Raw genomic sequence first — 11,557 nt, forward strand, 5'->3', positions numbered from 1 at the left:
TGGTCATCAAAAACCCAAACAGCACATGACTGGAGGAGCTGTTAGGAACTGATTTTACAAACAAACTAGAAACGGGTCAAAACTTCACCCAATTCATCTTCCTGTTTAATTAATTGATCAAGATCAATGAATTGAACTTGAGGGTTTTAAACTGTGTGATAGATACATGATCAATATGTCCACGCTCACAACAATAAGTGGACTCCGTTTATTTTTTGTTTCTTTGAACAAAGTCAATCATGTTCGTTTACAGGCTGCATTTACAACCACTGAGACATCAAAATTAGGGATGGGCCCGATCCAATCACAGATCGGTATTGGGTTCTGATACCAATGTAATTCCCATATTGGAAAATACTGATCCAACCCGCGACATTTTCCAATATTGGAGAAGAGCCACTGTGAATCTTCTCAAATGCTTTTTGCTCTCTGCCAAGGAGACATAGGTTTTTGAAGCCGGGCTGTTTGAGACAGCTCTCTTCTACAGTGTTCTAGCTGCAGTTAGCGGAAAATTTCTGCCCAGCTCTCAGATTCAAATTGTCTGTTCGTCGAGCACGGATTTTCCAAAAAATTAACTGAATTGTTGTTGAAAATGTGTGCTAAAAAGTTAACCACTTCACTGTCCCGAGGCTGTGAAATACCACCTCAGCATGCACCTGAGGAGCACAGCTAACAGAGATTCTGTCCGCTCAAAGGGAAAATGAGAGCGAGACGGAGGGACAGAAAAAGCGAGCGAGAGAGAGAAAGAGAGAGCAGCAAGAGACAGGGAGAGGGAGAGAGAGAGAGAGGGACAGAGAGATGGAGAGAGACAGAGGACTTGGGATTTCTAGCATGAAAACGTTTGTTTACTGCTAAGAGGTTGAAACATTCAGATTCACTGGACGTCCGGAAGGGTTCTGGGAATTACTGCCGTTTGCCATTAACCCTCTGGGGCCGACGTCATTGTATACGATGCCGTCGCTTGGTCCCGGCCGTTTGAGACCAAAACCTGAGAGACCACACACATGGAGATAAAAAAAAATCATATATCTGACAGGTTTGATCGTACAGTGTGTGGTGTTCAGCCACACGGTAAAAACAACACCACCACACATGAACAGATTTCACACACAAACATTCCCAGGTCAGACAGGAAATCTCGCAAAATCTCTCGAGATTAAACGTGACTTCAGAGTCAACAAACGGAAGTACTTTGTGGACTATTTACAACAGAGGAAAAAAATACAAAAAGAAAAAGAAAAGACATTCTTTAAAAGGAGTGGAGACAGCACGACCACCAGACTTTCTGGTAAGTCAGAACAGCTGTTATGATTTTATTTTCCCCTCCGTGCATCCATCACCTCACTTTCTGATTGGCTACACGTCACATTCAGCATGCTGCGTGCTAGTTTGTGGTCGGAGGACACCACACACAGTGTGATATCGGGCCAAAACAATCCAACATGTTGAATATCCACGATTTGCGATCGGAGAGCTCCTGACATCCCTCCGAGCAAATCAGAACGCTTTTAACACACCACACACGACAGGATTTGCACAAATCCCAGACCAAATCAAGCACCGGTGGAAGACGTGCGTCGCTGTTTAGATGGGGATATTCCAAATGATACCAATGACCATGTATACAGGAGTAACTCTGTCTGCTTAAGCATGTAAACGGGTTATTCCTAATGATTCAGAAACCGGAATATTGACCTTATCCCAAATATTAACGGCATGTAAACGTAGCCATTGATCTCATCCACACACTTTAGTTCTTCTCTTCTAACACACTCATCGCTCCAAATGGACCATTGATTATTGATCACCTCAAACTGTGCTGATCAGTAGCAAACAACAACTTTTGGCTTTTTCAGGTGTGAAGATTCTGGTGAAAATCTGTTGAAGTGGATTTAACCAATCAGGGGTCACTAACCCTGCTCCTGGAGGTCACTTGATTCTCCAGGCTCCACCCACTGCTCATTAAGTCAGGTGTGTTCAGCCAATCAGCTGCAGGCATTACATGTCCCCTCTTATTGTTGCAGATCCTCAGAACTGAAACCAGGGGCGTTGGACTGGTGGGGTAAAGGATACTATGTACCCAGGGCCCAGAGCATGGGGGGAGGGCACAAAAAACTGGCATTAAAAACATTTTTGTGTTGCATGTTATTAATGTCCATACAATTCATGTTGTAGTAAGTCCCTTCGGCTGCTCCCTTGTTCGCACTCGGGGTGTCCAGGCGCACAGGTGGCACTCTGCCCCCCCACACACACACACAATCCCAAAGCGGGATCTGACAGAAAGAAGAGGTGTTCAGTAGAGCTTAGACAACTGATTGGTTATTAAAATAGTTGTCAACTAATTTAGTCATGGATTAGTTGTGAAATAACTTTGTTTTACCGCAAATGTTTCGTTTCTTCCATAGAAATCAATGATTCTGCAGCGCGGCTTTGCTTTGAACCTTGAACCAATCAAAGCAGTGATTCACAGATCAAAGCAGTGCTTTGATCTGCTTCTTCATTGATTCATTGTTTTATTTTGCTTTATCTTAATTTTTCCCCACTAAAACCCTAAAGAGCATATGTCTGTGGGTAATATTTACCTTTTTTATGTTAAACTGACCTGTTATGGTCTTCTAAAACATTTATTATAACTTAAAAATAGGACAGATGCTAACACGTTAGCATGTCTATGGTGTTTTCAATGTTAAAGTTAGCATTAATCTGTTGCAGCTGTCAGCATTTGTTTTCTGTATAATAAGTCATGGCTCAGCGTTTGTTGTCGTAAAAGAGTCAAATGTATTACAAATTGTAATATTTTTTAATTTATTTTTTATTTATATATTAGTAATAATAGCAACAACAATAATAGTAATAATAACCAGTAATGCTACCATACAGTTTTAGAGAAAGAAACAAAAGAACCTGATTAAACACAACAGAAAAGATAAATCCAGCTAACAATGAACATAAATAAATAAATATAGAAATAAATAACTGTTTCCTGTGAACACCTAGTGACTCTTAAACCTCCACTTCACCCCTGTTTTATTTAAGTTTAATGACAATTTGTTTCGGTCAAACCACATCTGTTTTTACACAAGAAAAAATAAAATGCAGTTAACTACACATTTGTGTCTTTTTTCATGAAAATGTTTTTAAAGATCACATATTACACTTTAGTCAGGCCTTTAAAATAGTTTTGTGGACTCTTGCTGTAATATGTTGTCAGTGGTTGAGATAGTTGCTGTAGGCATCTAAAAATGCTCATAATCGGGTGAAACCTGATAGAAATCTCTTAGTGGTGTGTCGGTGATGGATATGTGCAAAATAAAACAAAACACCACTCCAGGTATGGTTTTGACGAGAATATAACATAACTTTGTTACAAGCTCAAACGTTGATGTTGCATGATAAAGGCCTTTTAATAATAACTCACTTAAAGAAATAATGGCAAAACTCACGTAAATTAAAAAAAAAAAAAAAACCTAAAACGAATCGACTGATGAATTGATTACTAAAATAATCGTTAGTTGCAGCCCTAGTGTTTAGGCTGAAATAAAATATGTCTTTCCTAAAAAATCTAAGTCTGGATTTCAAAAAAGAAAAGAAAAAAAGGACAGGGAATGAAAATTAAATAAGGGAAAGCAGCTGCTAACCAAATTCTTTGAAAAGAGAGGTGAGCTTGAAAGCTAGCTATATTGAGTTGGGGGGTCTGGGGGACCAAATTGCACCATTTTCTAGAAAATGGTACAATGTAGTGCATTCCTGTGCATTTTAACAGATGGGAATGCACCAAATTGCACCATTTTCTAGAAAATTGCACCATTTTCTAGAAAAATGGTGCAATTTGGTCCCCCAGACCCCCCAACTCAATATTGCTCCCCCAACTTTAAAACGGGTTCTGACTCCCAGGTGTGATCTAAGGTATAAATGATTTAGACCTGGTTTGACTACACATTACAAATTTGGTGTTTGTGTTAATAAAAAAGAACATAACAGTGTGTGTGTGGTGGGGGGGTCATCAATATGGCTAGTACCTAGGGCCCAGAATTTGGTACAGCCGTATCATTTCCATGACGTCAGGAACAAGACAACGCGCTCCCGCCTTCAGTCCGATCCCGCATTGAAATTGATTTTATCTGTTAGTAATGTTACTTATACACGTCCTGGTTTCAACATCCAAAAGTAAGCTGCAATGAATGTGAGATACAGATCTGTGTGCTCAGATCAGCAACGACATCGACAGCGGGCGCCATTCTTCCTCTCCCGCTCTCTGCCTCCATTGCACTTAACAAGTCTGCGGGCTCGTTAACGAGCTCATTAACCGCCGACGCGGGCCACTCACACCGCCCGTGTCTGCTTTGCAGCCGGTGTTGTGTCAGATTCAGCGCACAACACCGGCATCACCTCTCTGTCTACTGAATGGAGCTGCAGCACACTTGGCACAAGTCCTGAGATTACGCTCGCTGTTTTAATGCGAAGCGGCCGGTACACCTGTTGCTGCAAGGACAGACTTCTTGCAGCAAAATCCACAGCACCGCACGTCTCGGCAATCGGAGCCCCAGAGCTCCATGGACGCTGAGAGAGGTTTATATATTTTTAATGACTGGGATTCTTTGCGGGTCTCGCCTCCATATATAAGACAGTAGATTTTCATTGTGACACCACTCAATCAAACGGGCGTATGAAAAAGTCCCCCAAAATAATTTTCAAGCACAAATAAAAGAAATGTGTACTCACCAAACGTGCCGCAAGACAATATGAAGTTTCAAAAAAAAGTAGATCCTTCCGTATAAGACAAGAAAAAGGTGCAGATGCAAACTGACGTAAATCCACAAATTACAATTGGCGCAATGCATGCTGGGAGAGGGTCTTGTCCGTGACGTCTCAGCAGCGTCCATGATGAGAGGGACAATTTGCGGAGGGCTAATTGTTAGCTGTAAATTTGTCATTTTCAAATGAAGATTTCTCCGTTGAATGACAAATCTGGGCTTGCAGATTTACTTTACTACATTCAGAAGGATCTCGTGTAAATGTAAGTCATTTTTTGTTCAAAAAATCTGACTGCATTTTTTTCAATGCAGGTCTCATTTAAAGCTACATCAAATCAGCAAAGCCAATGCAACCTAGCTTAAGCAGCACCACTGAACATTAAGTAATCAAAACAATTTAAACCTTTAACACGTACTTACCAGCAAGGGATGCACGGGCATCATCTTTTTGTTTCTTTTTCCTCCGTTTTTCAGCTCCAGACTCCTGCTGTCGCTTCATTGTTTAATTGTGGCATAGTGGCAACTTGTCGTCTCGTGTCAGAATCAAATGTGGGCTAGCAGTGCTACTTCAGTTAGGCGCAGGGTTGCCAGATTGGGTGTTTTCCCATCCAATTGGTTTGTTTAGGGTAAAAATATGGCACTGGACGAGTTTTTTGTATAGAATTGCCACACACATTTTAAAAATCAGTTCAAATTACGCAGGATTTAGTGCCTCCATGCATTTTTGAGCATTTATTGGACTGGAAATCGTCACATCTGGCAACCCTGGTTAGGCGACACAGCGAACAGAGAAAGACGCAAACAGGGCTGTACCATTTCAGGGAATCAGAGTGGGGGTGGATGGGGGCTTTATATTAGGCAAAAAAAAATTGTTAATTTGCCCCAATTAAGTAATGGGGTAGGGGCCTACACAATGTTTAAAGACAAAAACGATGGGCCTATTCATAAATAATTCATATTGATTTTGAAATGTAATAATCAGTGTTGCCACAGTTACTTTGATAAAGTAATCCAATTACTGATTACTCCTTGAAAAAGTAACTTAGTTACTTTACTGATTACTCAATTGTAAAAGTAACTACGTTAGATTACTAGTTACTTTTTTACTTTCCCCAGCTGCCGACAACAACCCTCTGCCACCTCAACATGACAATGATACCTGTTTTGCCAAAACTCACTTTATAGTCACCCTTTCTTGACTTCAATGAAAATAAATACTTGTTTTATAAAAAGTAAAATAATCTTTCTTGACCTCATATTTAACTGTTGACAGCACTGTAACAGTAAAACTTGCAGTTTCTAACCTACATTGTTTATAAATGTAACTATTAAATTCTAACATTTTTCTAACATTTAAATTCTCTATAAACATTTTACTTGTCAAAATTATTATTATTTTAAGCAGTATTAGTAGTTGTAGTAAAAAAAAATGGCTTAAAAACTGGACCTTTAATCTAGGGGTGTTGTGGGGGGGCACACCTGCCCCACACCCCCATTCCATCTGGATTCGCCCCTGCTTTGGCGTTTGAGCACAAAGAATGGATAACATTTACAACCCCTGGAAAAAATTATGGAATCACCGGCCTCGGAGGATGTTCATTCAGTTGTTTAATTTTGTAGAAAAAAAGCAGATCACAGACATGACACAAAACTAAAGTCATTTCAAATGGCAACTTTCTGGCTTTAAGAAACACTATAAGAAATCAAGAAAAAAGATTGTGGCAGTCAGTAACGGTTACTTTTTTAGACCAAGCAGAGGAAAAAAATATGGAATCACTCAATTCTGAGGAAAAAATTATGGAATCATCCTGTAAATTTTCATCCCCAAAACTAACACCTGCATCATATCAGATCTGCTCGTTAGTCTGCATCTAAAAAGGAGTGAACACACCTTGGAGAGCTGTTGCACCAAGTGGACTGACATGAATCATGGCTCCAACACGAGAGATGTCAATTGAAACAAAGGCGAGGATTATCAAACTCTTAAAAGAGAGTAAATCATCACGCAATGTTGCAAAAGATGTTGGTTGTTCACAGTCAGCTGTGTCTAAACTCTGGACCAAATACAAACAACATGGGAAGGTTGTTAAAGGCAAACATACTGGTAGACCAAGGAAGACAAAGTGTCAAGACAGAAAACTTAAAGCAATATGTCTCAAAAATAGAAAAATGTACAACAAAACAAATGAGGAACGAATGGGAGGAAACTGGAGTCAACGTCTGTGACCGAACTGTAAGAAACCGCCTAAAGGAAATGGGATTTACATACAGAAAAGCTAAACGAAAGGCATCATTAACACCTAAACAGAAAAAACAAGGTTACAATGGGCTAAGGAAAAGCAATTGTGGACTGTGGATGACTGGATGAAAGTCATATTCAGTGATGAATCTCGAATCTGCATTGGGCAAGGTGATGATGCTGGAACTTTTGTTTGGTGCCTTTCCAATGAGATTTATAAAGATGACTGCCTGAAGAGAACATGTAAATTTCCACAGTCATTGATGATATGGGGCTGCATGTCAGGTAAAGGCACTGGGGAGATGGCTGTCATTACATCATCAATAAATGCACAAGTTTATGTTGATATTTTGGACAATTGAAAGGATGTTTGGGGATGATGAAATCATTTTTCAAGATGATAATGCATCTTGCCATAGAGCAAAAACTGCAAAAACATTCCTTGCAAAAAGACACATAGGGTCAATGTCATGGCATAGGGTCAATGTCAATGAGCAGATCTGATTTGATGCAGGTGTTAATTTGGGGGATGAAAATTTACAGGGTGATTCCATAATTTTTTCCTCAGAATTGAGTGATTCCATATTTTTTTTCCTCTGCTTGGTCTAAAAAAGTAACCGTTACTGACTGCCACAATCTTTTTTTCTTGATTTCTTATAGTGTTTCTTAAAGCCAGAAAGTTGCCATTTGAAATGACTTTAGTTTTGTGTCATGTCTGTGATCTGCTTTTTTTCTACAAAATTAAATAACTGAATGAACATCCTCTGAGGCCGGTGATTCCATAATTTTTGCCAGGGGTTGTATTTATGCAGAAAACATGACCAGATTTACAGGTAAGAAAGTTTTATTGTGTTTTCACATCATGTGGTCCTCAGAAAGAGAGTTTAGGTGCATTTGAGTGGAAAATAGTGTTAGTTGTTGACGCGTCGCGGAGGATCAGCTGTTTTTAACGAGCAGATACAGAGCGGCTCAGCTCAGAATTCTAAATAAAGGAGAAAAAAGCATAAAAATGACTTTGTCAAGCTCAGTGCAGGTGTGCTGTTTTGCTTTAAGAGGTGAGGACGAGTCGTAGCTGATGAAAAGCTCACAGCTCGTTTAAAGTGGGCAGTTCAGTCGAACCCCGACCCCCTGCCCACGGGGGATGGGTTTAATGCTGCTATCGACCCACAATGCAAAAATAATAGTAACGCACAGTGACTTGGAGAAGTAACTTTAATCTGATTACTCATTTGGAAAGATTAACGCGTTAGATTACTCGTTACAAAAAAAAGTGGTTAGAGTAACACCGGCATCACTGGTAATAATTTCAACACATTTTTCAGTCAATTGGAGGCCCTGCAAACTAGTGCAGCATGGTTGGTGCCCCACGCAGACTGCGTAGTCTGCTTATGCCGAACGACGGCGCTGCAGTAATCCCATTCAAAAGTGAAACTTGTATAATGTATATTCCTTCAAAACAGACTGATATATTTCATTAACTAACAATATGTTACAATTATTATTAGTATTGCAAATATTAAATAATTTATCAATTATTATTTATTAATTAATAAGTAATTAATTAAATTCATTATTAATACCACTAAATTCTCCGACATGATTGCGATGCATTGAAGAAATCTGCGACTCCTATTTCTTCACATTGATGCAGAAAGGGGAGAAAATAAAACGAGAAAACAGGCTACTGCAACAACTTGCGCTTCGGTTGCCATGTTGACAAACAGTGAAGACGGCACTTTAAAGGGCGCAACATGATGACGTCAAAGGCAGAGCGGTGTGTCAGTTCATGGGCTAGAGGCATACCCCTTCACCTTACCCCTTGTTTTAAAGGGGTAGGTGTAGGGGTTGGACCAAGGGGAAAGGGAACAAAAGTCTTGGACGTGCTTGATGAATTCCTGTGCAAAAAATTGTTCCCAGATAATTGCGATATATTCCTGTAAGATAATGAGTATATCTCATCTAAATTAATTCTAAAATTTACCAGTAATGAAATTATAAAGATCATCATGAACCGGTTCTAGTTCATAACCAGAGCTCACCCGGGTTTATTCTCCCAACTATTTCCCCGCACTATGCAGGTGAGGAAAATTATGACATACCCCAAATAAAATTCTTTACCAATGGCTGTAAACTTTCTAAGAGTCATTTTGGTGTTTACACTATTGTTTAAATAGACTTTTGAATGAAACCTGAAGTACCAGCTGAAATGTTGACAGCAGTGTGTCAACTGTATCAGGGGACAGAAAGTAGCTGGAAAAGTTTTTTTTTCTGGAAGTTGACATTGTCCTCGAAAACATTGTGTTGAATTTTCTTGAATGCCACCTTGTTTTGATGAATTATTTTACTCTCAGAAACTATGCAATTCAGGAACATGCCCACCTTTGGGTGAATTTCATGTTTTCATGAGGAACAGTTGGTAATGAGATATACTTTATTGATCTCACAGTGGCGAAATTATGTTTACACTCCAGTTACCTTAGACAGCAATTAGTCCACAATTATTACTCGTTTACCGTAATAATGGCACACATCAGAATTAAAGACAGCACATACATATTTGACATTGTTTATGTGTACAAAATTTGAAGAAGTCTGTTATCCGAATTGAGGCAAGTGGGTGAAGGTCTCGCAGCAACCCTGAGTTGCACCACCGCAACTCAGGTGCGGTGGCGCAACTCAAATTTCAAATTTCACAACCATTGAAATTAAATGTTATTAGAAACTGGAGGGGAAAAAACCTTTTGGATAAATTCTATTGTTTCCTAACAAACAGTATTTGTTTACAAAAAAAAAATAAAATAAAATAAAATTCAAACTAATCTGAATCAAAAGTCATCACACATGAAAGAAGAAACATTTTTGGTGAATTTCACCCAAAGAAGTACATATTTTAAAACTTATAATTTCATATTTCCACAAGGATTTGTTGTGAAGTGTTAAGATCGAGAAAAAACAAACAAACAAACAAACAAAAAAAAAACAAGCAAACCCTGATAATCAAAATCAATCTAGATGTGAAAAAGGGGGAAACAAAAAACAAGTTTCAGTTTTCGCCCTAACAAAGTCCATATTTCCCCAAAATTAAACATTTGAACATTAAGACATCACAACATTCAGAGAAGCAGGTTTCCCAAGATGCAGCAGGCCTCCCGACACAGACACCATCTCACACCTTGACTACTGCAACACCTTGCTGACAGGTTAAACACCATGAACAACCAAACACATCACACCTTCACATCACCTTTTAGTCCAAATCTTCTGACACACTGATGGACACTTTTTGTTTTTTAATTTCTCTTGGATTTTTTTTTAATAGAATGCAACAGGCCCCAGACCCGGGGTCTATAGCTGCACCCTAAACATTACTGGTATTGTATTCGAGGGCTCTCTTCAAGATGGTGACCGTTCCCTTAATTTCTGATATCTGCACCTTGTGGGCACTTGGGTGACCAGAGATTGACTCAAGCTATTTCTTCAGGTTCTTCTTCATAAGTCCTCTTGCCCCACGACCAGTCATATTATATCCATCATTTCTTTCAATGACCATGTTGTTCGTGGGTCATTTTTAAGCTCTTGGCCCCCCCACACACTCCCTCAGCTTTTTGAGACCATAATCATTGGGCACCATTGCGTCAATAAGTTTGGCTGTTTTTCCCCCTCACTTTTTCTGCAGACTGCTTGTTTTGCATTTATATCGTTCTCTTTGTTCCTGATTTATGCAGCTAAGACTTTCACGAAGGCTTGATGTTCTGACCAGCCCCCCATCCAGTTGTTTATCTCCAACATTGCATTTTCATTTAATCTTACCGGCTTTTTAAATGAGGTTCCTTTTATGATTTTGGCCCCATATATGTTGTCATGTGGGAGATCTCTGCTCTTAGAAGGTTGATTTTCTGCTGTAATGCCCCCCCCCCCCCCCCCCCCCCAAGTCATAGCACAGTATTCTGCTTCCTAAGTTTTGTTCCCTTTTTCCAAATGTTCTGTGGTTAATTTACTCCATAATTCACACAATTTATCAGTGTGGTTCCTTCTGGGACCAGTCTAGACAATCCTAGATTCCATTTTTGAAGTATACTTTTGAACTTTTTATCCTCCTTTAATTTAATATGTTTAGGATGCTCCTGCATGTCCATTATTCTTTCCTTCATCTTATTGGCCAATTCTTTTTCTAATTCCTATTGCTCTTGGTCTGAGAACATCTGTGTGCCATTTTGTGGTTGAGGTGGTTAATGACTCCTACTTCTCCTTTTGTGTGACAGGCTGCCTGGTTCTGGTGTTCTTTGCCAAATTTGAGGAGGGTTATTTTTGGTGATGCAATGGTCTGTGTGAGAGGACATATGTTGTCTTTGACCATTTGGTTAATTTCATCGTATCCTTTGCATTTCTTCATCCACAAAGTCTTTTTGTGGGACAAAGTTGTGTCTTTGGGTGGTGAGTCGCCCTCTTGGTGTGTCTTTCTTACTTGGGTAGTGTTGGTGGACAGTGTTGTGCAACTTCAGTTTTCATGGGCTACTTCAAACTTCAGTTCACACATGTTCAAAATGGACTGTTCACATTCATA

Source organism: Thalassophryne amazonica, chromosome 18 (genome assembly GCF_902500255.1).
Source record: "Thalassophryne amazonica chromosome 18, fThaAma1.1, whole genome shotgun sequence".
In the NCBI taxonomy this organism is placed as follows: domain Eukaryota; kingdom Metazoa; phylum Chordata; class Actinopteri; order Batrachoidiformes; family Batrachoididae; genus Thalassophryne; species Thalassophryne amazonica.